The sequence below is a fragment of the Myodes glareolus genome, chromosome 4 (genome assembly GCF_982192425.1).
Source record: "Myodes glareolus chromosome 4, mMyoGla1.1, whole genome shotgun sequence".
Classification (NCBI taxonomy): Eukaryota; Metazoa; Chordata; class Mammalia; order Rodentia; family Cricetidae; genus Myodes; species Myodes glareolus.
The window spans coordinates 32,807,452-32,833,650 of NC_142029.1; the positions used below are offsets into that span (position 1 = coordinate 32,807,452).

At 40.9% G+C, this 26,199-nt stretch overlaps 1 protein-coding gene across 4 annotated transcripts in view; it reads right to left on the bottom strand.

Annotated features, from left to right (window-relative positions):
• Positions 1 to 25,182, bottom strand: part of Unc13c (unc-13 homolog C) — a 445,873-nt gene extending 420,691 nt beyond the window's left edge. Inside the window, exons 1-2 of one of the 4 annotated variants that reach the window (XM_087905373.1) lie at positions 24,603 to 25,182; positions 8,029 to 8,134 (exon numbers count right to left, since the gene is read on the bottom strand). The gene's annotated coding sequence lies outside the window, so the exon portion shown is untranslated. Of the gene's footprint in view, positions 1 to 8,028; positions 8,135 to 23,872; positions 24,019 to 24,321; positions 24,459 to 24,602 lie in introns of those variants that run through there. The other 3 variants (XM_087905372.1, XM_087905375.1, XM_087905374.1) reach the window with 3 other exon arrangements.
• Between the last annotated feature and the right edge of the window lie 1,017 nt (positions 25,183 to 26,199).

The window sequence follows — 26,199 nt, forward strand, 5'->3', positions numbered from 1 at the left end:
CTAGAAACAGAGCCAAGTAATCATAGACTGAACTGCTAATGCTTCCGCCATCCAGGTATTGATGTCAGATATTTATCCCAGGGGTACAAAACTCCAATGATGTGGGATATCCCTCTGTACGCTGTGATTACCATTGGAGAATAAAGAAACTGTCTTGTGTCTACATAGGGAATAGAGGTAGGTGGGGAAAACTAAACTGAATGCTGGGAGAAAGGAGGAGGAATCAGAGAACAGCCACATAGACCCTGCCATGAGACAGATGCTAGGAATTTTACCCAGTAAGCCACAGCCACAACGCGATACACAGATTACTAGAAATGGGCTAAGCTAGGATGTAAGAGTTAGCCAAAAAGAAGCTAGAGCTAATGGGTCGAGTAGTGATTCAACTAATTTAGTTTCCGTGTGATTATTTCAGGAGTCTGGGCAGCTGGAAAACAAACAAGTAGCCTCCCACAACACTCTAATATATCTTCCTAACATTAAATTGTCCTCAATTCCTTCTCCTTGCACTTCCCACCACATTTCTTGTGAATATCTATAAATTCCCCATGTTTCTTAGACCTTAAAAAGTTCAGCTTCAGTCTGGTTATCCCTGGACTTTGACACTTAGGCCTCTGTTCTCCCATGATACCTTGACTGCATTAGCAGTAAGAGAGTCTCACAACAACTTACATGAAATATTCTACCTGTGTATCTGCCTTTCCAATTTGACTGTGAACTGCTGACAAGCAAGGGTCATGTTCTATTTAGCTTTAAATATTCATATTGTTTGCCACATCGTATTTCCCAATACTTATCAGTTAAATGAATGAAAACATAAATAGGAAAACTCATTCACTAATAAGAAACTCATAAGTTGAATAAAGTTTCAAAGAAGGCAGAAGTGACTGAACTTGACCCAGACAATCTAGAGAAGATGCAATGTGAAAGACGGTCATGGTGGGTCATGCCTAAAACTCCAGAACATGGAAGGTTGAGGCAGTAGAAGCATTATATGAAACCAGGCTGTGATACATAATGATCTCCATCCAGAAAAGCCTGGAAAAAAAGTGAGAATCTGTCTAAAAAATAAAAGCATTTTGATGGCTCCAGAGTCACTGATTTGATAATTGTCTGTGCTCGGTAAAAAATGTGATATCTCTATTACTCACTCTAAGGTCCACAGGACTTTGTAGAAAATGGGGTAACAGGACTATAAGCAGGAACATAAGGAGAGTACTAAGAAATGTTGTCTTCTGGGTGTGATGTGGTTGTTACCATCATGAACACACAGTAGCTGTGACCTACTGCACAAGACTGCCATGAGTGCACGTGTGTGTGTGTGTGTGTGTGTGTGTGTGTGCAAGCATACACACAGAGAGACTTGAGAGCAGGATGGGGACTAGATTAGGAAGAAGAAAGGGGTCAGTAGGAATGGAAGGGCAATGAGATAATGGGGTTATAAAAACATTATATTGTACACAAGTGAGAAGCTGTCAAAATTTAAAAAGCAACCAGTATGATGATAAAAATTTAAAAAAAAAAAACACCAACTTTGATCTGAAGCCCAATTACCAGAGCCACAGAGGCTGTGTCCAAAGATGGAAGAGTATTTTCCTTGGCCTGGGAGAAATGCTTATAACAGGGACCAGTGGGTGGAGAAACCAAGACAGGATCTTGACAGTCTTAAATATAGATTAAGTTCCACTTGGTGAGGAGGCGCTAATCGTCAATTGCTTCCTGCACTGCCCTTGGATAGATACTTCCAGCATGGTTATCCCCGTTTAGACACCCACTGTTTGATCCTGAGAAAGTGGCCAGGTTTCTCTGCCTGAGTTTATCCATTTAGGATATTGGGGTGGAAACATCATCTCTGAGGGAACTGTAAGGTGGAGTTCTGAGAATGGTGTCTGAACACATAGCCCAACCCAGAGAATGAAGGGTGGAGACAAGAGAGCTGAAACAATCAGATTACATGGGTACTGGCTGAGACCGAGGCAGGGGTGAGATGCAGCTCCAGAGTCCTTCTCAACTAAAAAGTGAGATGAAGGATAAAGACACTCCGGATGAGCATATGGAAGGAAATCCTTATACCTTCTTTTGCCAGTGTCCGTTCTGGTTCCTGAGGTTTCACCTTCCCAGTTACTACGTTCCCACTCCCTCTCCCCTATTTTCTTCTGTCACAAGCCCATCACAGACCATAGCCGCCTCAGGAATAGTGCTCCTGAATCCAACATATCAACCATGAGACTCATTTGAGACATGGGGCCAGGGTTGGAAAGAAAACTGATAATGACCATGTGTTATAGTCTAGAAACTTAAATGATCACAGCAATTCACACTAGATACACTTTTCAGCTAATATAAACAGTACCTGTGGTACTGACCCAGCCCTTAGGATCAACACACACACACACACACACACACACACACACACACATGCTCGCGTGTGTATGTGTGTGTGTGTATGTATATATATATGAATGAAATAAAATTTATGCTCTGGAAATGCTGACGCATACATGGCAACCTGTATATGGTGGTTCTGTCGAACTCTTCCATATTGGATTTCATGGTCTAAGTTGATGAAGACCACTGACCAGTGACCACTGTGTGTATGTGTCTCTTCCTCAAGAGGGGACCAGATCTTATTACAGATGGTTGCGAGCCACCATGTAGTTTCTGGGAATTGGACTCAGGACCTATGGAAAAACAGGCAGTGCTCTTAACCACCGAGTCATCTCTCCAGCCCATATACATACATACATACATATATATATATATATATATATATATATATATATACACACACACACATATGTGTGTGTATGTATGTGTGTGTGTGATGGAGAAATGGCTCAGCAGATAAGAGTATATGCGTGTTTGTGTGTGTGTGTGTGTGTGTTGAATTTTAATGGCAAAATGAAAATACATTCTGGTCAGGACAAAAATCAACAGAATGAAAGGGAAGCTGGGGAAGCTGGGGATCAGGAAACAAAGTCAGCATGTAGTCATCTAATTCTCAGTTACTACTATTTAAGGACTCCCCTATAGTCTCTGCTTTTGTTATGTTTAATTTTGCAGCACACATTATATTATAGAATAAAATTTGAGAGTAAGAATTAAGATTTAGGAAGGCAAGCCTTTGAAGATTAAAACACTGGACTGTTGCTGTGGGAGGTCTTAATGATAACATTTACTTATTACTTACTATATACCAACCACTAGAAAACTTATCTTATTTTTCATCTCTATAATATTTGTATTAAAGAAGCTGAGGTGTTGAGCTTTGGGAACTTTGTGCTAGACCATGCAATTAATAAGAAATATCCCATTTGGCTCTGAGCGCCAGATTTGGATTAAGATATGAAAGCTCTGAAACTAGCTTTAATAATAAATAAGAAATCATTTTTATTGGTTAATAGAGTCATTTTATAAGCGAACTGTTCAATGTGATTCAAGTTGGATAATCCTAGTGGACTAAAAAGTTAATCAATGTTTTTTAAAAAATAGCAGATCACTGTGAGATTATTACCTGAACTGAGTTGCAGCATTTTCTGGTCAAGACTTGATTTTATGGTTCTTACCAAAAGTATTCAAGTCAGAGAACTGAGAATTCAGAGTTAACTTTCATAGGCATGAGGGAAGACAAAGAGGTGGGGCTGGTCATGGTTCAGACCAACTGCCTCTACAAGTCCCAGTCTCAGAGTTTGAACATAAAGCTGACTCGATTCTGATCTTGACCCTGGCTTAGGAACCTCAAGCATATCACCTGATTTTCAGATATTCTAATTAATATTCTATTATCTGTTTAATTTTAGACAGATATGTTGATTTTATTTCTGTTCCTTGCTGCTGGCACGAACTCTGACTCTTTCTGGAGGTCCGACTATGGAGCACTTGAATAGGGTTTGTGGGCCTGGGTGTTTGTTTGCCCACTTGGGAAAGTAGCTGAGACCATTCCTTCAGCCCAGCACCACCACCCCATGGCCTGGGCAGGTGGCGGGATCAGGACTGCCTGGAGTGCACAGGCAGGAGAGCATGGCAGATTCCTGCCACCATACACAGAAACATTCCCAGGCCATGCAATACTCTGCATGGCATATTTAGCTATTACTCGAATAAAAAGGGTTTATGTGTTTCATGTTCATTCTCATAGTTAAAATGCTAGGTGTGGTTCCTACTTGGTGGTCCCAGAGCTGGTGGGAATGGTAACTCCACCATTTTGAAAGTGGAAATAAGCAGAGCCAGGATCCAGAGCCACTGCCACCAAGCTGCTTAACCATTTTAAGAGCTCTTCAAGACAGTAAAGAATTACAGATACACAATAGGACAGATCCATATATAAAAGACCTCAAAATGGGTCACAGTGTTGGATGAATGTAGTAGGCTTGGGAGAAAGAAGAAAAAGAGTATAGAGAGTTATAAAAAGAAGTAAATGGTTTATAAAAAATAAAACAAAGTCTTTAAAGAGACAGAGTACAGACAGTCATAAATTAAAAGGAATAAAGAAAAATAAGCTATGTAAAGATGGAATATGCAAAGAGAGCCTGGATTATGTATACTATTGTGTTTTCTATAATTTTTTGGCTACAGAGAGACATTTGATCCTGGGGATTGCTAAGCTAAACCAGTATGTATATTATAAATGTATCTTGACTTCAGAATTTGGGGTCTAAGGATATGTTGCTTTAAAAAAGAGGTTCTCCTTTTGTTTCCACAGAAGATGAGAACCTGTGGATTGCTTCCATACTAATATGGTTTGATGGACCAAGAACCCCTGAAAGGTTGCCTTGAACACCCTTCAAAAAATTACTTTGCCCAATAAACAGCAGGAAGCAGTTGGGAAAAGAACTAGGCCCACATTCCCAAATATTGCTTATAAATGTTTGTTTACATTTAAAGGGGGACATGCTATAATGATTTGCATTGGTATGGATTTTGGTTTATTGATACAAATAAACAAAGGACAATTTTGTTACACTGTATATATGTTTATTTCTTCTCTTGATTATGGTATTGTGTTTGTGCAGTTCTTTTAAAATGTAATATATAATTAAGAAATACAGGTTATAGTGATACAATGGATGGCAATACAGACGGAGACCCACATTGGAGCACCGGACTGAGCCCCCCATGGTCCAAATGAGGAGCAGAAGGAGGAAGAACATGAAAAAAAAACTCAGGACCGCGAGGGGTGCGATCACCCACTGATACAAGGGGACTGATCTAATGAGAGTTCACCAAGGCCAGTTGGACTGGGACTGAACGAGCATATGATCCAACCAGATTTTCTGAATGTGGCCAGATTCTCTGAATGTGGCTGGCCTGGAGCCTTTCTGAAAAGCCATTGATAATGACACTGAGACTTGTTTCCTTTGCATATACTGGATTTTTGGGATCCAGTCTGTTTGGATACTCACCTTCCTGGACCTGGAGGGAGGGGGGAGGAACTTGAACTTCCCACAGGGCTGGAAGCCCTGACTGCTCTTAGGGATGGAGAGGGAGGAGGGGGGGGAGTGGGAGGGTGTTGGGAGGAAGGGCGGAAATGGAAACTTTCATAATTTAATAAACTTTGAAAAAAGAGAGAGATAGAAATAAAGGACATTTAGCTTGCTGCATGGCGAGGTGTGGAGGGAGTGTAGAAAGAGTTGGAAAAGACTAAAAGAGTTGTCACAATGTGTTATACAAAATACAATTTCTTTTCAATAAATAAAGAATTGTCAAAATTAAAAAAAAAGAAATACAGGTTAATAGAGAATCATCTGCAATAGTCAAGCTACTGTAGTCATGTTAGTTACATTTTCTAGATGTACAGAGTTGCATTTCAAATGGATATATATTCTTCAAATCTTTTAGAGACCTTCAGAATATGGCATTTAAAGTGTTTTAAGAATTTAGGACTTTTCATGACAGTGAAATACATCTTCTCCTGGCAGCACCAAGCTAATTCAAGAGGAAGATGGACATCGAAGAGGCTCCTTATGGAGTTTGTTAGCCATTTGGGCAAGAAACTGCTCTTGCTTGGACTGGTTTATGGTATGTTGCATAAAGTGGACATGCAGGACCCATAGAGAAATGACTGCTGAACATGCCTAAAAGTGAGACTGTCCTTCTTCATGAAAGAGTCTGCTAGACATTCTGCAGGACACAGAAAAATGTGACTGACAAACTGCCAATATAGGCAGAACTGTCTTTGAAATTTCCTGCTTCGTGGAAAAGTCTGCTGGATAATATGGGCCTGTAGGCTGAAGAAGGATGACCCAATGGTACAAAAAAAAAACTTTGGGTGACTGTCCAGGCAGCAAGATGTCTCTGTCAATTCTAGAGTTCTGTAAGTAACTTACAATGCACTTCTTCTTTTCTTAGGTAATGTTATACCCTTCTGGAGTCTTTGCTGGCACTGAAGAATATATAGTAATAATATAGTTTTCCTTAGTTATGAGAAAAGATAAAGTAGATATATGTAATTTTACTATGCTAAAGTTAAAATCTGCATTTTCATTTAAGCAGAAAAGAGAGGTGATGTGGGATTTCCTCTGTATGCTGTGAATATCAGTAGTGAATAAAGGAATTGCTTTGGGCCTATAGCAGAGTTTTCGTGGAACAGAAGCTAGGCATGGAAAACTAAATGGAAGGCTGGGAGAAAGGAGGAGTTAGAGAGAAGCCATGAGCCACTGCCAGAGACAAATGTGCTGAAACTTTGATGGTAGCCCACAACTTGTGGTGATGTACAGATTAATGGAGATGGGTTAAATTAATATGTAAGAGTTAGCCAATAAAAAGATAGAGCTAATGGGACAAGCAGTGATTTAAACAATACAGTTTCTGTGTGATTATTTCAGGGCTAAGTGACCGATAACTAACTAGCATCCTCATCCTACAAATATCTGTTTAACAGTAAAGTTTGGGGTGACTTAGAAAGTAGTTGACTCAAAGGCACTTCCTGTCTGGTGGAATGACAGAAGTGAGAAGAGGGGACTTTTACCATGTCCATCTAAAGAGAAATCTCCATGAAGAGGTAAACTTAACCAGCATGTTGCCTAGGTAACTTCATAAGTAAGGTCCTTGAATCACTACATAGGAGAAAAACAGGGCATCTGGGGATGGGAATGTGAGCTACCATTGCCAATAGCAAAAAGAGAGCCACATGGTTGAACAGAGAGGAAGCAGAACTTGCATGAGCTGGGACAAGGCAGATAGTGAGTAAATAGGATAAAATCAAAGAGCAAGTGTCCAAACAATCTAGAATGTTTTTTATATAGTTGATAAGGATTTATATTTGTTTAAAAAATGCTTTCATAAGAATGGGCAAAAGAACTATATGTGTGAAGTGACCAAGTAACAGGGACAACCATGGTGAGAGCATAGAACACTGTGCTGTGACTTAGTCAGTGTCCCCAAGGCCCACGTGTTCCAGGCTTGGTCCCTGGGGTGACACTACTGAAAAGGGAGATGTATAGTAGAGGGTCATTCAGCGTATGATCTTGAATGGAATTACAAGGCCTAATTCCTTCCTCTGTCTTTGCCCTTTGTGTTTCTCTGTGTCTTCCTGACAAAAAGCACTTTCTCATAGACCCAAAGCTCAGGAAACAACTGACAAAGACTAAAATAGCCAAAAGACAAACAGATCTTTTCTCTTTACAAACTTGACTATTTCAATTGCTTTGTTATAGTAACAGAAACCTTGATGACCTCCCCGCCCCACAGTGTCACATGCTTAGGAAGATATTGACTTTGTGTCTTTCTAAAATCACAATCAATAGATGATAGATACTAAAATGATCAAACAGGAATGGGACTAGAAGGGTGTGAAGGTTGGTTTTAATCACCAACTACACATGGTCTAGAATCACCTGGCAGACAGATTCAGTGAGGGATTGTCTGGCTCAGGCTGTCCTTATGGGCATGTCTAGGAGGGACTGTCTTGATTGTTAATTGGTTTAGGGAGACCCATGTACTGAGGGTGGTACCCCTGCCTGGGCAGGAGACTGTGAAGCATCTAGGAGTAGAGATGGTTAGAGAAAGCTGGCTAAGCACTAGACTTACCATTCATTGATTCTCTCCCTGCTCAGATGTGATGACTCTGCCTTGAGATCCCATCTTGATTTCCCTGCAGTAATGGCTGTAATTTAGGATTGTGATCCAGATAAACCTATTGTTTAGGAGAAATAAGTGATACTAAATGAAGACTTAAAAGAAAACCCTAAGTTCATTTGATCATCATTACAGGCTTCCGCCCTTGGCTCTGATGTGACTTCCTAAGGCTCCTCCCACCTTCCCGTGTGTAACTCTGGATGTGGCCTGTTCTGTATTAAAAGTAAGAATTTTAAATTTTAATGACTGTTGCACAGCACAGAATTTAAAGGCTTGCATAATTACAATGTCCGCTCCCAGCTTCCTCTTTAGAGTATTAAGTCCACTGCAATTCTCTTCACACAAAAGAACTTCAGTTGGTTCTAGTTCTTGGATGAAAGCCAAATATTTATGCTTCAAAGCACTCAAGCAAAAATGGGTGTGCCGCTCATTATGAAAATTTAGATTAGTGTCACTACTCAAAGTGGCAATTTCACTATTTTCCTAAATTACGAGATGCTTTTAAAGTAAATCCCCAAAGGCATTACTTCAAAATGCCTAGTAGCAAAACTTCCTTTAAAATTTTCAGTAAAGATACCAGATTCTATATAAGATGATTAACACAGTCCCTGATGAAGAATTCAAGCATCCAATTCAGGTGTTTGGGAATTGGTAATACTCTTATTATGGACTACTTGCATTTACAGGCAAAGTTTCTTCAGTTCAAAACTAAGACACACTTAGCATCAGCCAAATTTTGCCTCAGAGATACCTGAGAATAACCACAACCAACACAGCATTTTTCCCGAGGGACCACAACTTGATGATCTTCTGAACACCCCAGATTTTCACAGGCATATCAGACTATCCTCTGTATAAATTTCTCTGGTTCCGAAGGAAGTATAGACAAGTGACATCCTTGAGCACGGACATACTTTTCTGAACACTGTTATGATAGTCAGTCATTTTCAGCCCAGCCTCGACCCACCTGTCCCCCAGAGTCACTGCAGGGATGCCTGGCATCATTAAGTTGGGTCACTCGGACAGTCCTTCAAGATTGTTACTCCTCTCTTTTGCTTTCCAGCCTGCTAGCTAGGCCCCTAGGCTCATCTGAGTCACTCTCTGAGAATGTCGCCTCCTGGCATGAGTTGTATGGGGTGGTCATTCTCTCTCCTTTAGGCTGCCTGTCACCAGTGACTAACGAGTGTGGGGGTTCATATGCCCGGCTCTCTTTCTTCAATACAGGTAAACTCCCTACACCAGCACCTCCTATAGGATTGTTTAGACCTCTCTTGTAAACGCTTTGCAGATCGGGTTTCATGTTTACAAGTCAAGAGCTACTCTGTGCTTATTTGCTTCTGTCTATGCCCCAGGGAATCTAGCTGTAGAAAGTTGGTACCAAGGGAGTTCTGAAGTGATGGCTCTGCGTGAGATAGTATACATCTATAAGGATCCAACAATGGATGCTTTGTAAAATAACACACCCCATGGTGTATCATAGGCAAAATTACCATTCTTACAGCTATAGACATCAATGTTACTTCAGCAGGAGGGAGTTATTCAGTACACACAGTATCCTGACTGTTTGAAAGGCTCAAGGGAAACAGTGATTGGCACTGTGAGATAGAATGACTATTGCTGGAGTCTCTCGATACAGAGCAGAAAGACAATGAATAGCTAGAAGCAATTTCTTCCCAATTAAAGGAAAATTCTAAAGCCATCTTTGTCACCAAATAAATAAATCCCCACCTCTTGCAGCAGATATTGGAGAAGCTAAGCATCCAGCAAAGTAATTCACCATTAGGAAAGACAAGACCTCAGGTAAGGTTTAATTCTCAACTTAAGCAGATTGACCATGCCACAGGTGGGTCCTAAGTCATGGGGGTAAACATCTCTGTTAATTAATTTCAATTTCCTACATTTGAGGGCAGCTATCATTATAGAAACTTTAGTCCAATTCAATAGCTTTCATTCCCAAGGAAAGCAATATCTTGATTGAGGGAGTTTTTATTGGGCTAGCAAGAAATCTGGCACTAGAGAAATTCCCAGGAATCCACAAGGATTCCAGCTAAAACCCTAAACAATTGTGGAGAGGGTGCCTGAACTGGCCTTGCCTGATAGTCAGAGTGATGACTACCTTAATATCATCATAGAAACTTCATCCAGCAACTGATGGAAGTAGAGACAGAGATTCACAGCAGAGTCCTGGGTTGAGCTCCCCAAATCCAGTTGAAAAGAGGGAAGAGCAGTAATATGCGCAAAGGGGTCAAGACCATGGTGGGGATACCCCCTGAAACAGCTTACCTGAGCTAATGGAACTCACTAACTCTGGCCTGACAGTGGGGAAACCATCATAGAACCAAACTAGGCCCTTTGAATGTGGATATAGCTGGGGATGTATGTGGGGCCACTGGCAATGAGATCAGAATTTATCCCTACTGATTGTACTTGCCTTTTTGAACCCATAATTATTCAACAATTCACAGGGCCTGTTAATTGAGGCAAGAGACAACATGAAAAAGTTTTAGTGTCTCACCAACATGTGTGGAAAGGGAAACTGAATTCTGTTGTTTCTGGATGAATGGGAAAGGATATAATTTTAAATACTGAAAAATTATTTCTGTATTGGCTTATATTATTTAATGTATAGAAGCACAAGAAATAATAGATGATCAAGAGCAGCCTTGAACTAGGGATATAGCTCAGTAGGAGAATACTTGCTTAGCATGTGTGAAGCTATAACTTCAATCTTCAACACCAAAATAAATAATAAATAAATGAGTAAATAAAAATAAATAGCTTTTCTAATAAGATTCATAAAGCAGTCTTAGATATCCATGCTACTGCCAAATATCCTGCAGAAACTGAGACCCAATCATAGACTTCCAGAAGATTTCCAGCTATTTTGCCACATTGGACAATGTCTACTCAGATAAAGACACTGAATCATTAAAATTTAGACAAGCCTAATTCCAAATATGAGTTTTTCCCCTTCTCCAGCCATAAAATTTCAGTTTGGATCTAGGAGTCTACTTTGTAGTAGTGGGGGTTACATGATGTCAGAGACCAGATTGCTAAACAGCCTTTGCAGGTACACCCAAGGGAGCAACTTTACTGCAGACACCCTGCTAGCATAGAGTATCATAGCTGAGAATGCATCTCATGCCCTAAGAGTGTGACCATGGTACATCCAGTGGACAGAATGACAGTCTAGGCACCATAAGCAGAAACAAGGTTCACCCTAGCCATTACCACCCTCAGTATCTCACATTTATTTGCATTTCCCAGACCCACAACTTTCTTTCTTGTGATTACACAGGACTTGGATTCCAGGGACAAACCACTTCTACTAGGAGACACAGAGAACAACCCATGCTCTCTTGGAATGTTTGAACCTCTTCACTTTAGACTTATTACAGGAAGTATTGGCTCTGATCAATTGGACAATGTTGGGATAACAAAATAACACAGGAAAATGCATACTCAGATCAGCCATTAACTCTATATTCCCCTTGCCTAATTTGAACCTAAGAGGAAAAGAACAGCAGGATGGCCCAAGGTTGAGATCCTCCGGAGTTTGTAGGTTGTGTCACTCCATTGGGAGCTAAAAAAACACAATAAAGATGAAAGCCACATGCGTGCCCAGGGTGTCTATAGTTGTGGCTTTGATGGCAACTGTAATTACAGAGTCATTAATCTGGTTCAACAAATTTTGCATAAATGAGGCAGAGAGTTCAAGAAACCACACACACACACACACACACACACACACACACACACACAGAGAGAGAGAGAGAGAGAGAGAGAGAGAAAGAGAGAGAGAGAGAGAGAGAGGAGAAAACAGTCCTCATTCTCATTCTTCTGGGTCATTTCTCTGGGAGAATTTTCATTCCCCATCAAGCACAGACTTAGTTCATAGCTTCTCCATTCCTGGTATTGATCATATCCGAGTTTGAGCTTGAGGCTGTTTGACTCCAGGCTTACGAAGTAGACTTGGAAGCTGCCACGGTATACTTACTGGTTGTGCTACATAACCCTCCCCGCAACAGTAAGGTCTATGTATATGTAGTGTGTGGAAGTGTAGGGGAGTATGCTGTAGTTATTCCTGTTGTGGACAGGAAGGAACTGTGGCCAAGCATCATTAAACAGCTTCCCCAGCACTAACATGATAATACCTATTTCCAAAGATGAGTCAACTGGTATTATCTACAGATGAATAATGTGGCTCTAAAATGGCTAATTCTCCACTTTATAGACTATTAAATCATGAAGTAAAAACATAATAAATATCATAATGAAAAGGCTCTTCATATTGTGAGTAGATATTACCATAGCTTCAATTTAAAAATTCTTTATTTTATAATTTTATAACTTTTTATTTTTTAATATTAATTTCAATTATGTGTGTACCTATGTGCCTGTGAGTGCGTATGTGCATGTGAGTACATGTGCATGTGGATGCCAGAAAAGACTTTTAGATCTTCTGGTACTGATGTTATAGACAGTTGTGAGCTGCCTCAGATGTAAATTCTGGGAACGGAACCCAGGTCCTCCACAAAAGCAGGAAGCACTCTTAACCACTGGCCCATCTCTCTAGATCCAGTGTTTTCTTTTAATCATCAGAGTAATGAGTTTCATTTTTATATTTTTATGCAAATGTATCATTTAATTTAATTCTTAGGCATACCCTCCCTATTCAGTTTTCAGCATTCTTAAATATCTATTAAAAATTATTTCTCCATTGTAGACCCACCAACTCACAGCTGTGCTCTATCTGTGGGTGAACATCTTGAATAAAATGTCCACAAGCCACTAGTGGCTCTCTTATTCCCTGATCTAATAGCTGGGAGTGAAGAGGATGGGTTCGCGAAACACATTTCAAGACATTTCATCTCCAAACCTTTATCTCCCAGGTATGCTTTTCCTGTCCTACTTAGTAACTCCTTTCTTTGCCCCAAGTGCTCAGGGTACTCAGGTATTACCCAGTCTACTGCAAAAGTAAGGCAAGAATGTGATTAATGGCATGCAAACAGTCCATGTGCCCTGCTACTACAATGTGGTCTGCTACTTTTCTGAGATATTTGTAAGATTTTGAGAATAGCAGCTCACTGACATGTGGGATAGAAGAAGGCTTAACGAAGCATTTTAGTAGAAAAACAACTTTTTTAAAGCATAGAGAATTGCTTTGAGATGAAAAGACAAGTCTATATGAGGGTTAAGTCTACATGAGGATCAACCATATCATGGCTGTCATGTCTGCTAAACTTTTGAATGAGTTCCACCATGGCTAAGTAACCATTGCCTTATTTCCCTGCTCATAGAATGACACATGAATAGAGACAGAGTGTGGCAAAACTCTGAAGCCCAGTGCTCCCTCTGAGTTTCTTATTGGCAAAAGGCAAGTCATGTGTGCCACAATTCTGATATAAAATCATTCTGACTAGTCTTAATGTTAACTTGACACAATCCAGAATCATCAGAGAGGAGGGAATCTCCATAGAAAATGCCTCTATAAGATCAGGCTGTAGACAAGCATGTAGGGCATTTCTTAATTGGGCTCTTGGTTCTGGGTTCTATCAGAAAGCAGGCTCAGCATGTCATGATGAACAAGCCAGTAACTAGCACTCCCCCATGGTCTCCACATCAGCTCCTGCCTCCAGGTTTCTGCCCTCTTTGAGTTCCTTTTATGGCTGCCCTCAGTGAACTTACTGTATAGGCCAAATAAATCCACTTTATCCCCCAAGCTGTTATTGTAGTCATGGCATTTTATCACATCCATAGAAGATGAAGCCAAAGACCCCAGCGGTGCTTCTTATCAGCACCAAGGACAGCTCCCTCACCAGGCCTTAACTGCAAAGCCATGCTGCCCATTGCAGAACAGACCTGCTCAGGTATGGGTTAATCTGAGAAAGGTTATATTATTGCAAACTTGTAAATTAACATAAGGTTACCGACTTAAAAATGCATTTTATCCAATTTGGAAGAAGACATATTTCCAGGAAATTTGACAACAGTGTTAAGTTGGAGATGCTTTGCAAATCTTTACAGTTAAGAAATAAATTGAGAATACATTTCTTAATGTAAATTAAGAAATGTCTTAACAATAACAACAAAAATGCTTCACTGTCCAATGTTTAGTTGACTATTTCATATCAAACAAACAAAAATGGCTCTGCAAGGCATCATGAACCAAGGACAAATGTGAGGGACCATCATTTTAATTTAAGGGTACTGAACCAGTGGGTACATTTAGGACTTCTTGGGGGGGGGTATTTCCCCTATTTTATTTCTGAATTTCTTATCAAGTTATTCTTTGGGGTAGAATCAAGAATGATTGCATAGCTCTTTCTTTCTAAGCAATTAAGCAATGCTCATCAATCAGATGCTGCGGACAGTTTTTCAGGATTGTAATTGAGGTCATATCACCTTGCCTTTATTGATGAGTGCAAATCAAAATCCAGCATTCAGATAGGAAATATCTAATGACAATTCAGAGATAGTGAATTCAACAGATTCCAAAATATTGAGCAGTTTTTGATCACAGAAACAGCTCAGTTTATCTTATGATGTTTCACTGAGACCAGACCTGAAATCCGTGTTTTCTTCCTTTCATGTGACTGTAAGCTTCTGGGTTAGAAGAGAGAACTTCATTCCCTGGAGACCAGAGATACATTTCTCAGTTGGAAATGTACAGAGATACTTCTCTACCAACCTAAGGCTTATAGCAAGAAGAGGAAATTTGAATACTGTCCCTTTAACTTGCTGGGGTCTCCACTCTATGGATTGTGTGGTCATGTTTCACACCCATGATTTCCTATCATGGTCCATGATTGATCTGCCACATCTACTCCCTAAGCCAACTGCTGAATTCTCAGAACTGCTGCCACTGCCACTCAAGAATATGAGAAGTGAAGGCTTTCAGCTCTAGTTTCCCCTAAGTAGTACACTCGTTATGAACTGCTTTTCGGGGGAAATGATGGATTTGGCACAACTACAATCTACTTTAAGGATATGTGTGAACCCAGCTGTGGGTTCTTAGACAGAGTATTTTCCTCAGTGCTGACATCCAATCCGTATATGACAAATTACTTTCTAAAGGATCATCACTATTAGCTCCCAAATGAAAGAGAATTGCCACCACCACCCAACACCTGATCACTGACAGTGTAATTACTGAACAGCATAGGGAATGCTTAACTTATCCAAAGTATTTGCCAATCAATTTCAGAGTACGAGAAATATTGAACAGACTGTTATTAATTTTGAATAAAGTGATATTTTACAATGTAGCACTAAGGAGAAGTCTTGAGAATAATCTATGCCATCAAAACTATATATATACATATACATATATATATTCACATTCATACAGAGAACTCAATATTACATTACATGTAAGCTACCAAATCTTTTCAAATTATTTCTTTACTGTTTGTGCTTGTGCACAGAGGTCGGAAAACAACTTGAAGGAATCAGTTCTCTCATGTTACATGTGGAATCTGGGGAACAAATTTATAACAATAGACTTATCAACAAACACCATTACCCATTGAACCATATGGGCAATCCTTGGGTCTTATTTTGTTAATAGTAACCTCCCCATAAATACCTATTAATTTTATCTTTCTTTTGAATTTCCTGGTGCAAAATGGTTAGCAGTTCACTGAGTTTGAAGTCCTTATTAGTTCACAACATTGCTCCATTAAATTTCAAATTATGTGAAAAAATAAACACTGTGTCTAGAATTTATAATTCTAACAGGATTTGAAATTTGTTCCACATTTTGTGGAATTTCCTTTTTTTCTGAATTCTAAAAGGAAAAGTATACTTTTTGCTCTCATAGAAATAGATTTTAGATTCTGAACACAAACAACCAGCAAGGTGTATGCTGTAGGTAAAGGGAGAAATAGAGGCAAAAACAACCAATCATTAGAGAACCTGAGGGTCAGCCTGGCCAAGTGTCTGAGATACAAGGACTCTGAAATTCAGACACAAGAAAACTTTTAGACTGATGTGATCAAGTTTTGTCCCAGTAGTTTTTAGTCCTAGATCTTCCTGACTGGAATTCAAGCTCCGGTGAGGAATTCAGATCTCATCCTTCTCAACCTCTTCAGTTGCCTTTAAAAAAAAAAAATTCTTCCCGAATGGAAATACCAGAGGAAACTTCATGTATTCATTATTAGGATCACTGCTTCCTATTTTAGAACAAGCAGACGCTCTCAGAATTTCTTCCAGAAAAATAAAGCAGAGTACTGGGGGATTCCTGGATGTTTTTTGTAACTGTGGCTCTTGATGGATACACGGGGAAACGTGTGCTGTAAAGCAGGAGCCATCAAGGGGAGGTGTGATGTGAAAGTAAACAGAACAGTAGTTAGACTACAGTTGACATCGCCAGCTAGATTCAGAGGTGGTGGGGCATTCAGGATGAATCGTTAGGAAAACTCTACTGCTATAAAAATCAATCTGAAAATGGAATAAAGAGCAGAGGAGAATGAACACCATAGGGTTAGTGGGTCTCTAAGGTGGTGTGGTTCTGACCTAGACAGAGCTAAGTAAACATCCCTTATTATTCAGCCAGCTTCCACCCATCACACGGTGTGACATGAAGGGCCGGACCTGTTTGTTGGGGTTTTCTGTCCCACCCAGTACCCCACAGCCGGCAAGCCCAAAGAAAATCAACCACACAGTGATCTCTATAAGTTATAATGCTGATTGGCCCATTAGGTCAGGCTACTTATTAGCTAACTCTCACATCTTGATTAACCCATTTTTTTTTTTTAATCTATTTTAGCCATGTGGCTCAGTACCTTTTTCAGTGGGGCAGATCACATGCTGCTTTGGTGATCTGGGCAGGAGAGAGGGAATCAACTTCCTCCTCCCCAGAATTCTCCTGCTCTCCTTGCATCATTTTTACTTCCCGTCTGGTTTTTTTCGCCTACACCTCCTGCCTGGCCAATCAGCGTTTATTTAAAACATGATTGACAGAATACAGACAATTTTCCCGCACCACTACAGCTGTACCTCTTATATGTCCAGCAGCTGTGTTCAGGAGACCATTGTTACTTTGTGCCTCCTGAAGTCAGGTGCTCCAAACAATGTGATCGGATCAGGACTGCTGTTCATATCCTTCCTGTTTGCAAAGGCAGCTTACAGGATTGACTTTTCCCCATCAGCTGTTACTATACTGCCATTGGGATTTACTGCTTTCATATGAAAAGCATATAGAAACTTCTATAAGGATCTCAGGGCCATAGATTTCCTCAAAAGCAGGCTGTTCAAAACGATTCCAATTTGGCCTAACTGCAGCTTCTGAGGTCATGACTATCTTGGGACACAGTACAACTTGAGTTATACTGCTGACTTCATTTCTTACCATCTCCTACTCTTTGTTCAGGGTTCCCCTTCCTTTACTGCTTTTTCTTGCTAATAACAGACAATAATACATAATGTAAATTAAATATGAAATCAAACACATCTATGAGTAGACCACTCTATATAAAGATGTTTAAAGACATGAAGAAAACTGAATTCTGGCTGGTATTCATTGAACACTGACTATTCATTTTAATTGTTTCTCATGAACACTATGAGGATCAATGATTTCTATGTTGGCAAAACAAACAGATGAATGACCAAATTTTCCATAAACTCTACACTGAAGGGGTTTGCAATAAAGCCACTACTATATTTATGAAGATGGCATGAATACATACAAGTTTGAACTTCAAGTCAAAACTACGCAAAAACCTCATGATAAAGTATTTGATTGGTTATAAAGTAGATGAGTCACTTAGTAGCATGAAATTTTACAGCATACCAGTATTTGGAATCTGTGATAATCTGTATAATTGGGGCAGGGATTAGGAAAAGAATGGAAGAAAATCAGTCTGGGAGGGCAAGCTTGTAAAAGGGGTTTCTTGAAAAAACTAAGGATTTTAGATTTATTTCATTTTTCTATTCTCTCTCTCTCTCTCATACACACACACACACACACACACACACACACAGAGAGAGAGAGAGAGAGAGAGAGAGAGAGAGAGAGAGAGAGCATGTTTTGTGGGTGGGTGGGCAAAGAGTTTCTCTGTATTTGGAGGCCCCAGGGAGCTGCCCAGAAACATCTTTTTTTACTCTTCCACATTAGTGAATGAGGCAAGATCTTTCAATAAAATCCAGACTTGGGGATCCCTTGTCTCCTCCTTGAAGTCTGTAATTACACGTAAACTTCCACATTCACCCAGCATTTACCTAGGCTCTGTGGATCTGAACTCCCATCCCATGACTTTGCACCAAGTACTTTAATCGCTGTCCCTTTTATCTAGCCTTTGAGATTTATTTTAAAGACACAGAGGTGTCCATGGAAACTTTTGAGGACAGTGATGTGTGTCATGACATTTTTTAGGACAATGAACTTGGCAGGCACACACAGAGCAGATGCTCAAAAGAGGTACCGTTGCAGACAGAGAGACTGAGAGATTGGGGCAGTGTTCTAAGAATAAAGTGATGAGGACATGGACCAGGGTGGTGACAGCAAAAATGAAGAGTAACAGGGAAAGTACAAGTTGATGAGGGCTACGCCAGCCACAAGGAAGAACAGAGTCCCAAGAACAAGGAAACTGGAGCCTGCAGAAAGGAGGAAACTGGGAAAAGGGATCATTAAGGAGAAGCAGTCGCCATCTCTTGACTTCTGAAGATACTGTCAGTAGAAAGAAATGGGCAGCCAACTGTGAAATTTAGGCCACCCAGTCTAGAAAGGACAAGCCGGGAATGCTTGAACGAGGTTCAAGATGAAATGGACACAGACAGAAATCAAACGTAGTGACTCTAAGTTGTGTGGAACTAAACAGGATATTTAGCAGCTAATACTTGTGCCGTTATAGTCAACAATTATCTTCCGAGGACAGATCAGCACGCTACTGGATAATTAAGCACGTTTTCCCATTTCACAGGCTACTCTCCAAGAGTTGTATTTTAGTTTTTACATGTATAAAGTGATCGATGTATTTTGTGTCCTGCCGTCGACCTCCTCTAAAACTGATAGGAAATATGAATTCTCCTTAGATTTCAGGTTTCTAGCTAAGTTTGCCTCCTTAGCCACAAGACTCTGCAACATGGTTTTTCTTGTGTACTATCCTGGAGTGTGTACACGCAGAAGGAAGACTGTACAGAATATACATTATTATACTTCAGTTCTAGAAGTAGTTTTCTATGAATGACTCTAAAAGTAACTAGCAAAGTGTCCTACCAATATTTCTTTTTATTTTCACAACCCATGGACTTACTATATAACTGAGACTGACTTTGAACTCCTGATCCTACTGACCCCACCACCCAAGTGCTGAGATCACAGCACGCACCAGCACACCAGGCTTACCATTCATTTGTTGACCAAAAGAAGCATTTCAGCATCAGCTGAAGATGTAGCAAATGTATTCTGACTCACAGATACAGAGTTTTCTTCAAAACACAGCTGGCTGTCTGCATCCACAGCTTCTCTGTCAATAGACTCAACTGACTACAGACCAAAAGCATTTCAACTTTTTGCCTGGAATGAGCAGGCACAATTGATTTCCTCTCATGGCTTCCTAAACAATCTTGTGGGACCACAGTTCCTATGATATTTATATTCTAGCATGTCATATTATAAAACTACCTATCATGACAGTCTTGAGATGTATTTTGGTTATAGAAAAATACAACAGCATTTTGCATGAGATTGCACACCTGTAGATTTTGGTGGAGCCAGCTGGGTCACTGAAACTCTCCTCCTCAGACGCTAACTTCATGGGGTTTATTATATTGTAATCCAATATTTTTGCCCAGTTGTTTGAAGGAAAATAATTTGATAAACTTTCAACCCAAACCTCAATAGAATAATAGCATTTCCTTACTCTACCTGACAAGCATGTGCTAGTTACCTATCTCCAGCCTATTAGGGAGCTCAAACCAGATTGAAGAAGCTCCATAGCTACCTGATCCTATGAAGTCCACCTTACAGAACCTGCGCAAGGACGAGCTTATAGTGGGAGAATGCTCTTGTACACTATAAATATCTGTCACTTGTATTGGTTTAATAAAATTCTGGTTGGCCAGTACCCAGGCAGGAAGGATATAGGTGGGAAGACCAGACTAGCAACATTTTGGGAAAAGGAAGAGCAGAATCAGAAGTTGCGAACCAGGCGCAGAAGAAGCAGGATAAAAATTCCTTACTGAGAAAAGGTACCAAGCCACATGGCTGATCACAGATAAGAATTATGGGTTAATTTGGGCTGGAAGAACTAGCTAGTAATAAGCTTGAACAATAGGTCAAACAGTTTGTAATTAGTCATCTAAGAATGTCCCACTTGAAACTGCTATGGGAGGTTTCTTATTGATAAATAACACAATTTTCTTTTTTTAGTTTTTAAAAGTATATGCTAGTTAACAATGACAGGATTCAAAACACAAGTGACCATCTGCTAGAAGTCCTGAGGCTGTGTCCATAGTGTTCCCCCTTGAAAACTGCCCTTGCTGACCACACCTAATTACCAGCTTTTCCTACATGTAAAACAATACAGCTGGGGCTGGAAATGGCCCAGCAGTTAGGAGCATTTACTGCTCTTGCAAAGACTCAAGATCAGCTCCCAGGCCCCACAGCAGCCTGATCAAAACCCACCTATAACTTCAGGTCCAGGGATCTGATACCTTCTCTGGCCTGCTCTTGCTTTCATTTGGTACACACCAGGACAAGCAGGTACTTGTATACATGTAAATAAAAAAAATAAATAAAATTTAACACCCACAGTCATCTCTGCCAATACTGGCCCCCACCGTGTGTGGGTGTGTGCCTGTGTATGAGTGTTGTATGTGTGCATGTGTCTAGAAAAACTATTCCTGGTGAATATTGCTTCCTGGTATAAACAAGCTAAACAAAGCAGTTTCACGCAAATCACTTTCTCTCTATCAAAAAAAAAAAAGACAGATTGCATCCAGATTCTAGGATTCCCAATGCTCAGAAATAAATTGTGTTTTACCAGAACAGGATAGGAGCCAGCAGAGACTGACTGTGCGACACAAGGTGGGTCTTCAGATTTCCCAGGGGAAAGAAACCATGTGAGAAGGCAACTCACATAGCACAGTTACCTTTGAGCATAAAAACACACTATACTTTATTATATTGAATTGATCTTATAATCTGGGATTTATCCCGACAAAACAGTTTCTAACTCTATGAAGGAACAGCAATATAAAGCATGTCGTGTATGTAGCCTATAATGAGGTTTTGCTTGCTGAGCCGAACACATGCAACATAATTAAAATATGCAGGAGGCAGGAAGTGTATATGTCTCTTGGCTCACAGTCAACTTTACAAGTAAAGGAGGGACTACGCTGGGTGCCCTCATGGTGCTTACGTTTCCTTTGGGAAACTTCTACTCTAGAGGTTAGGAGACTTTCTCCTGTCTTCCTCACTACTTCTTTATATAACAGCTTTTATTATCTTTATTTGTGCGTGGGAGGAGGGACTTGTGTATACCGTCGCATGTCCATAGAGGACAGCTTCTGGGAGTCAGTTCTTTCTTTCCATCATGTGAGTTCCAGGGATCAAACTCAAGTCTTCAGGCTTCCTGGCAAGCACATGTACCTGCAGAGCCATCTTGACGACTCTTCCTCTTTTTTTTTTTTTTTTAACAGTTCAGAAGCAGAACAAACACCGCTGTGCTATTTGTTATCTCTGCGGAGTTCCAGCACCGGGTATTCAGTTTTCTGCAGGCTCCAACGCTACAGGCTGATCGGGCTATTAATAAACCCTCTTTTAAAAACAGCTGGAAAAGAATTAGAGTCTTTTTATCCAAGCACAGATAACTGGAGGTCTAGAAATGATTTATAACAGTAGCAAAAGATACAAATTCAAGCTTTTGAATCCACAATTAGCACTTGAGTGATAGTGTTGAGTGATAGTGTTATAAACAGACATGACCGAGTAAGTTGGTATTGGTGGCAGTTACAGTACAGCCAGACAGAAGCTTCCTCTCTGTAAAAGTGTATCCTAGAAATAAAATGAGCATGTTCTTAAAGTTCCCCAAATTTCCATGTTCAAGGATCCCCCACACATATTATCACGTGGCAAGATAATTTTAATAATTTTGAGAAAGTCCTTGTGTAGCAAACGTTAAATACACACCAGAAAGCAGAGGGCATTAAAACTAGAACACAAAATACAGGGAGCACCATGCCTCTGAGATCTCAGGGAGCTTGTGTGTACTACAGTGGCTGAAGAGGAGGAAGGAGATGAAGGTGCTGGAACATCGTGTTCTGGTGTTCAAAGACACTGGCTGACTCTAAATGAGCAGAAACATCCAAGTGTTCTCTCTTCCACTGACCCCACCATCCATCACTCTTCACCTCACACAAACATGCTTAGAGCAATTTGTCTTTGCAAGATGAACCTCCACACTTGCACCTGTCTGCAATGATCCATGTGTTTTTAAGCAACTCATTCTGTTTGCTGTATGCTTCATTGTTAGATACTGGAAGAATAGCAACCCTAGAGGGTATCATAGGGTGTAGGAAGAAACTGTTTGATGTGGTTAATAAGAAGCAATGAAAAGTGACTTCCCCAGGCTTACTTAACACATACATCTCTTCTTCATCTGCCTGCTCATCAACTTGTCCAGGTGTACAGGGGTAAACACTTGTGAGCAATGTTTCCAAATTTCTTTAATGAAAACCCAACCACAAAGAACTACCGAGAAGACAAAGTTTCATCTTCTTAGCCACCATCAGGTCTAAGCCCATAATTCTGCTGAAATGAGACCAAGGAAGTGTTGTGGGAAAAATGTTATATTAACTCCTACAAACAGGTGTAATTCCTGTTGGTGGTCAGCAGCCTCCTAAGTCATGTGTTGGAACTAGGCTTGAGTGGTAAAAGGCTCAGAAGAATCCGGCAAAGAAAAATACTTCAGAAACAATAAATAGGATTATTCCGTAGCACAGGCCTCCCCACCAAATTCCATGTAGTTTGGAAGCAAATTAACTTTTTCAGTTTGGAAAGGTAGTTCTCACGTACCTATGAGGCTCAAACAATCTTTAGCCATTTTGACATCAGTTTATTAGTTTCAAAAATAGTTCTTTATAGGATGCTCTGCATAGTATTACATTTCTTCTGGGACAGCTCATCTACAGATGGATAACCTGTGCCACACGCATGTCCGCATAGAAGAAATACACTGTGCTTTTCACCCCCACAGAAGAACACTTTGTCCATTTTCTGTCTGTATTATCTCAACGACTGCCTGGAGATATCCACCCTATTCTTGTATATTCTAGTAAAGCCACGAGCACCTCACACCAACTCATGACCTGGGTGTAGAGCCCAGCTCAGTACCCCAGACCACTGCCACCTAGCAAGAAGAACTTTGAGTTTCAGAAAAGTCAAGCGATGGTTTCCTTAATGGCAAAAGGTACATAACTGACCATTTGAGTCCCACTGGACTCTAATCTACAGCAGCTGACATATCATAAAAAAGTAGGAACAACAATTCAGAGTCAACACCCTCAAGCTTCAGAAGACAATAGTCACATTAACAAAAGGATGCAGAAAGTCTAGAAAACATTTTATATACGCAAGATAAAACTTTTCCTTCTTTTCCCCCCCTTCTCTCTGGAAAAGCTCATGTAAAGGCGCATGCACATATACAATTTGCTGTCAGTTTCAGCCACTTTTTTGAAAGTATTAAAGAGTCAAAGACGGCAAAATTCTTTCCTTAGGAACATTTCATTTATGAACTCCAAAACACAGAAGGTTTTTTAAAACTCATCTTTCTGCACATTTTCCACCCACCTCTTTCGTGTTGTTCTCTAAAACCCTCCCGGGGAAAGAAGAATTTCAGCTTCGCCTAGGTGTGATTGGTGCTGGGTCTTTCTCCTTATTATACAAGTCTGTGATGACGTAATTGCAGAAGTTGGTTCTACTCATGCAGCTGGATCTCAGGATTTTTTTTTTTTAAAGACTGCCTCATTCAGTGCCATAGAACAGTTGTAAAACAGAACCAAGCAGTCTCATCTCTTGATAGTAAATCCTTGGGATCATCACCCAAGGGACTGGGTACAGCCTTGAGAAGGCAGAACCATCCCAAAGCTCGATTGGCCCCGACCTGACCACTTAAGTGACACCAGGCTTAGCTTTTAACCCTTTCCTAGCAGCTTTCAACTTTTCACCTCTATTTGCATTTCATTTTCACCCATCCCCAAACCTCAAGGTACTAAAGGGAACCCCGACTTTATCCCAACCTTGCTTCTTCCTATGCAGTAATTCCTCTGAAAGTTGACCGCGAAGTAAGCAAACAGTTATCATGCCGCATCAAAATAAAGTAAGACTCCAGAAGACCATGATCCCCCAATAATCATATCGATTATGAACCTAGAAGAGCCAGCCTTTACAGGGGCATCTTCCAGCTGAGAGAACCGCACGATCGTGATTCAAAGTGCAGAGAGGAAGAACCCCGGAAATAAAGGCAGAGGCTAAATCTCATGCAGATGAGGCAGCTCAGCGGGAGGTAGACAAAACATACCTGAGGGAGTCTCCTTTTTAAGATGCACAGGTCAGCTGGGTTGTTGCTCCCCTTCTTTGGGGGGTGGATGTGTTTTCCTTTCAGGAATCCCCCTTGCAATTGTGTTTCTAGGCTTTATTCCTTCATTCAGCTACAGATAGTTGCAGAAGGCACAGGCAGCGTTCCTGCGCCGCGACTCAAGTGCAGCCGGGCATGCCTTTGCTCAGAAACCCGGCTTGCGCTGCTCTTATCAATTCTATCTGGCTCCCTGGGCAGCCTCCAAAGCAATTTTACAACTTAGCTGCTGGCAGGAATCTGCCTCTCACTCTTCTTGCCAGATTCCTTGGGCGGCTCATTTCTCAGCCCTTTCTCTAAGAAAGCAAAATGGGATCTCTCTCCTTGTTGTCCTGGCTCACCCACAATTGGCGGTGCAGAGTGGCGGCTGAGTGTGTGCTGGGAACTTCACATAGCGGCTGCAGCCCGGGCTTCTCTGAATGCAGCAGAGACCTGAGCTCCCAGCCTCCTCCATTGGAGTCCAGGCTCCTCTGCTGCGCCAGCTGCACAGAGCCGCTCTGTGAGAAGGCGCCTCAGCCCCGGTCCCCTAGAGATGTTCTGCTGCCAGGTGTGGTCATCACCACCTCACCCACACCTCACTAGCAGGGTCACAGCTTCCTGCCGAAGAAATGCATGGTTCTGGATGCCACCCCACACACCCCGTGTTCCCTGCATCCCGGGGGGCAACACTGGTGACCATCTTAGGGTCAAGTTGCTGCTTGCCGTAGTAAAACAGACAATTATTGCACTAATCATTCTATTTAATTATTATTATTTCAGATGCTGTTGGCTGTGCTTGGGATCATACAAAGTCCCTTATCCTAGCTGGCAACAAGAGCCCCTTAATAGGACCCTTGTTTAGAGAGAGGCAATATGCTGGCCTCGTCCCAGGGTTTTTTGTTTGTTTGTTTGTTTGTTCTGTTTTGTTTTGTTTTTATTTTCTTTAGTGGTGCTGTAGATTTGAAGGCTGATTCCTCAATAATTAGAATTAGATACACACATCAAAGTAGGCAAGGGAGGAACACGATGGCTCCAAGGATTTTCTTTCCCAGGCAATAATGTCTTCCAGATCTGACTGAGAATTGAATGGGCTTGCTTTCCTTTTTAGCTTAGCTGAGTAGAGGAGGTGGGGGGAGTAACCACTCCTACTTTCCATCAATTAAGCATTTTTTAATCCTCTAACCCTCCTGTTGAAACAAACATAAAAAAGTGCTGCGTCTTAAAATAGAGCCTGAAAGAAGCTCAAGTCTGGGAATAATTTGTAGACTTTAAGCTGCATCTGGTGTTCTGGCTTACTTATTTTATTTTCTTTGCTTTGTAGAAAATGGGAGGGTGGGGGCTGGGGGACGGCTAAATCCCTAAAGTATTGGCCACACATGCCCTGGGAGCTAAGGTCAGATCCCTGGCACATTCACACAAAAAATGCATGCATCTGCGACCTCAGTGCAGGGGACTCGGAGGCAGGAGAGTATCTGAAGCTCACGGGCCAGCCAGCCTAGCTGAATCTTCTAGTTCCATGCTGAGTGAAGATCCTGCCTCAAGAGTAAGGTAGACACACCTGTCA